Here is a 5,355-nt window from a genome sequence, read left to right on the forward strand (position 1 = left end):
TATAGTAGAGAAATTTCTCTTTGCAGTGGTCAGCAGTTAATGTAGAGATGCATAACTGGTTGAAGTGCTGAGAATAAGTAATGTTGAGTGCTTAGCCTTAAACTGGACATCTGTAAGTACTTGACCAAGACTCAGGAAGCACTGTGGAAGGGTGTTTAGGCCTGTCTAGTGGTAGTGGAAGGAGGGATTTTGTGAAAGATATGATCAAGAGACATCGTATGCATGTATGAGCTTTCCAAAAATGAACAAAAGATACTCTATTAAAATGTATACATGAAGCTGGACTGTGGTGGTGCATGCCTTTGATCCCAGCACTGGGGAGTCAAAGGTAGGGGGATCTTTGTGAGTTCGAGGAAAGCTTGGTCTATAGAGTGAGTTCCAGGACAGCCAGGGCTACTCAGAGAAACCTTGTCTCAAAAACAAAACAAAACAAAAATCTCAAAAATAAATAAACAAGAAAAACTATGTATGTTGTGGCTTATGCCTGTAATTCCAGCACTCAAAAGGCTTAGGCAGATGTATCTTTTATCACTTCAAGGCCAGCGTGGTCTATACAGCAAGTTTCAGGCTAGCCAGAGCTACATAATAAGACATTATAAAAAAATAATCTTTTTTTTTAAAAAAAGAATGTTCTGATGGAACACACTGCTGGATTAGGTTTTAAAAATAACTCAGGATGAATTGGATATAAAGAACCATCTTCAGGTGCTCGATTCAGCAGCATGTATACTAAAATTGGAATGATACAGAGAAGGTTAACATGGCCCTGGGCAAGGATGACACGTAAATTCGTGAAGCGTTAAAGAAAAAAAAAAAAGAACCATCTTCAGTAGAGGTGGACTTGTCTTCAAGAGTGTGATCTTCTCTAATGGAGGATCCAAGTTTATTGCCCAGCAAGTGGCTCACAGCTGCATGTAACCTATGGGTGTATCATCTTCTTCTGGCCTTTATGGGTACCTGCACACACATCAAACACGCACACACACACACACACACACACACACACACACACACACCCCTCCACCTCTCTAATATTTTTTTTTTTAAAAATATCTTCAGATAGTTACAGAAGAGTCCCACAGGCTTCTAAGAAGGAGTCTAGATCTTGGCCTGGTATTTCAATAATAGACTGTGATGTGTCCAGTTCTTGTCACTTTGCTTTAAAAATGATGTAGATTAATTCACATACCAATAGGCCACAAACATAAAAATCAGATAAAACATTAGTCTAACTATTGGCTTTGCCCTTTTTTTTTTCCCCTTGCTGGCACTTTGCTGAGATTTTCCAGTACAATATTGCAAAGGTCCACAAGATGGCGACAGAACTCTAAAATACTTTCCAAAACTAGCTTTGGAAAAGATCCTGTATTGCCCTGATGAAAGTAAAAGTTTAAAAATGTCCCGTAGTGGTGCACACCTTTAATCCCAGCACTTGGGAGATAGAGGCAGGCAGATCTCTGTGAGGTCAAGGCCAGCATGGTCTACAATACCTATTTTCAGGATAGCTAGGGTTGAGAAACCCTGTTTCAAAAAACAAAACAAAAAAAGTCTCCTTTAGAATTTATGGATTTGTTCCAATGCTTGCTCTGCTAGTTTTTGCAAGGTGTAGCTTTGTTTCGATAAATAACACTGCTGAAGAGCAATGTTGCTGAGTTAATTTGATGTTTGTCTCAGGTTCTAACAGACATCAATACTGTCTCCTTAACTCTCTACTCTCTCTATGACCTCTGTTATGTCTCTGTTATGACCTCTAGTCCCTGATCCCTGTCAACAAAACTTCAGAACGTAGGGCTGGAGAGTGCTTATTGCTCTTGAGAATTTGGTTGTCAGCATTCACGTAGCAGTTCACAATCACTGGTAACTAACTATAGCTCCAGAGAATCCAACCCATCTTCTGGCCTCCTTGGTTTCTTACATGCATGTGGTGCATATAAACTCATGCAGACATAGAAGGGAGGGTATATGAGAGGATTTAGAAGGAAAATTATATAATTATAATATAATCTCAATAAATAAAATTTTTAGATTAAATTTCAAAAACCCTTCATAAACTGTAGTAGGAGGCAGCTTGTTTGTTTCTGACTGCTCAGCCCTGAAATAATCACACAGAGACTATATTATTTGCAATACTGTTTTTCCAATAGCTTAAGTGTATTTCTGACTAACTCCTATTCTAAACTAACCCATCTCCATTAATCTGTGTATCACCACATGGCTGTGACTTACTGGCAAAATTTTGGCATGTCTGTCTCTGGTGGCAACTTCATGGCTTCTCCCTGACTCCACCCTTTTTCTCCCAACATTCAGTTTAGTTTTCCCCACCTAGCTCTACTCTACCCTGTAGCATGAGGGGCCGGCTTGTTGGGGTTTCTGTCCTGCCCGGTAACCCACAGCCAGCAACTCCCAACAAAAATCACACACAGGACTCCATAAGATTATATTTTCCAACCGTAAAAGCCACAGTTTTAGTCCTCTCCTTAAAGACTCATGTGGTCAGAAAAAGAGAGATATACAGTAAAGAGAGATTCAAAGACGAAGAAAACCTCTAAATGGTTTATAGTGTGTTAAAAATATATGCAGGCTAAAAGGTTAAAGTCATTAAAAAGAAAAAAAGAAAAAAATGGAGTAGTTGGGTGTGGTGGTACACACCTTTAATCCCAATGCCTGGAAGGCAGAGGCATATTGACCACTGTGACTTCAAGGGGCAGAGGTACATTGACCTCTGTGACTTTAAGGTGTGGTACCACACACCTTTAAACCCAATGCCTGGGAGGCAGAGACAGACAGATCTCTGAGTTCAAGGTGTGGTAGCATACACCTTTTATCCTAGCACTGGGGAGGCAGAGACAGAGGGATCTCTGTGAGTTCAAGGACAGCCTGGTCTACAGAGTTATTCCAGGACAAAGATATACAGAGAACCTGTGTCAAAAAGTAAAAGTAAAAATAAAAGAAAAAGAAGTTAAAATAAAGCCACATAAAGATGGAAAATATACAGAGAATCTTGATACAGTATGCTAGTATGCTCTCTTTGAATTGTTTGAATGCTGAGGAAGGAGCAACAGCTGCTAAAAGACTTTTTTATAAATGCTGCTGAACTAACCCAAGATAGGTATTTTGAAAATATCTTGGCTTCAAAACTGAAGTCAACAAGTATGTTACTTTGGAGAAGAGATTTTGCTTTTGTTTCCACAGAAAATGAGAGGCTATGGATTCATTCTGAGTTAAGAAAAATCCAGTTTGACAAAGGACGACCACCCGAGAAATTCCCAATAGGAACAGATGGCCCAGATGACAGAGTTCTACATCCAGAACAGATTCAAGACTGCTGCCTGAGATGATCAAGACTCACAGGATACTCCAGTCAGGACTTGATTATAACTCTAAATTTTCTTTAGGTCCCCATAAGATCATCAGCGCCCCCAACCAGCAGGAAGTAGCCTGAAATACTATTCCCACATTTCCAACAAATGGATTATGGGTATTTTCCTTTGTTTAAAAAAAAAAAAGAGGGAAATGGTGTGGGAGAATTGTCTGTATTCTGTCAATCATATTTTAATAAAACGCTGATTGGCCAGGCAGGCAGTATAGGCGGGAAAACCAGAAAGGAAGTAGGGGTGGAACAAAGAGACTGGGAGTATTCTGGAAGCAGAAGCTCCCTCAGCCAGTTCTACCCAGACCACCAGAGAGAAAAGATGTAAGTTGCCCCGCTGGAAAAGGTACTGAGCCATGTGCTAACATAGATAAGGATAATGGGGTAACATAAGTTATAAGAGCTAATAAGTAGCCTGACCTAATGGGCCAACCAGTTTATAACCTAATGTAGACTTTGTGTGATTTTCTTTTGGGGGCATGCCGGTTGTGGGGTACCGGCGGGACAGAAACCCCAACAAGCCGGCCCCTCATGCTGCACTACCCTATTAGGCTGAACCAATTTCTTTATTTATTAACCAATAAAAGCAACATATATACAGAAGGACTTCCTACATCAATAAACCAGGGAAGGCAGTGTAATGCAGTGGTAAGGGAGTAGATTCCAGAGGCTTCTTGCTTGTGTTGAAATATAGCCTATAAGTTACTATTTGTTATTCATCAATCACTCACTTTTGTGTCTCAGTTTCTCTTTCTGTAAGGTAAAGATTATAGTGCCCTTTATACTGGATTATTCTTGGGGTTAGGTCAAGTTGAAAAGTATGAATGCACTTAGAATAAATCTAGCACATGAAATGTAAAATTTTGTGGAGTTCAAATTTAAGGGTTTTTTTCTATTCATATATGGAGTTACCTCAATTTGATTTTGATTTATTAACCAGATTAATGGACTGCTGAAGATTTGTTTTTCTGAGGATTTATTTATGACCAAAAAAAAAAAAAAGTCTAGCTGGGCAGTGGTGGTGCCATTAATTAATTAATTTCGGGAGTTCGAGGACAGCCTGACAGGGTTGTTATATAGAGAAACCTTGTCTCAGAAAACCAAAAAAGGAAAGGAGGAAGGGAGGAAGGAAGGAAGGAAGGAAGGAAGGAAGGAAGGAAAAAAGGAATAGGCGGGCTATTGATTTTTTTTTTTTTTTAGTTACTCTTGTATCCAGCCACTTTGCTAAAAGTGTTTATTAGCTATAGAAGTTCCCTGGTAGAATTTTTGAGATCACTTATGTATACTATCATGTCATCTGCAAATAGTGATACTTTGACTTCTTCTTTTCCAATTAGTATCCCCCAGTCTCTTTTGGTTGTCTTATTGCTCTAGTTAGAACTTCAAGTACTATATTGAATAGATATGGAGATAGTGGACAGCCTTGCTTGTTCCTGATTTTAGTGGAATTGCTTTGAATTTCTCTCCATTTAATTTAATGTTTGCTGTCAACTTGATGGATATTGCTTTTATTATATTTAGGTATATTCCTTGTACCCCTGATCTCTCCAAGACTTTTTATCATGAAGGGGTAATGGATTTTTTTTGTCAAAGGTCTTTTCAGCATCTAATGAGATGATAATGTGATTTTTTTTTCTTTCAGTTTGTTTTTATGGTAGATTACATTAACAGATTTCTGTATGATGAACCATCATTTACATCCCTTTCATCCTTTTCATCTCTGGGATGAAGTTCAGTGGTCATTAGTGATCGATGGGGGAGGGCCCAGCCCACTGTGGGTAATGCTATCCCTGGGATGGTGGTATAAGATGAAAGGCAGAACAAGCCTTAAGCAGCACCACTCCATGGCCTCTGTATCAGCTTCAGCCTCCCAGGTTCCTGATGGAGTTCCTGTCTTGATTTCCTTTGATGATGAGCAGTGACATGGAAGGGTAAGCCAAATAAATGCTCTCCTTCCCAAATTACTTTTTGGTCATTGTGTTTCA

At 39.3% G+C, this 5,355-nt stretch overlaps 1 non-coding gene across 1 annotated transcript; it reads left to right on the top strand.

The window, feature by feature from the left end:
- Window positions 1-705: 705 nt before the first annotated feature.
- LOC125388570 (U6 spliceosomal RNA) lies at window positions 706-811 on the top strand. The gene has a single exon (XR_007228284.2). It is a non-coding gene; the product is annotated as a U6 spliceosomal RNA (small nuclear RNA).
- Window positions 812-5,355: the final 4,544 nt, after the last annotated feature.

This window comes from Myodes glareolus, chromosome 6 (assembly GCF_982192425.1).
Source record: "Myodes glareolus chromosome 6, mMyoGla1.1, whole genome shotgun sequence".
NCBI classification, from domain to species: Eukaryota; Metazoa; Chordata; class Mammalia; order Rodentia; family Cricetidae; genus Myodes; species Myodes glareolus.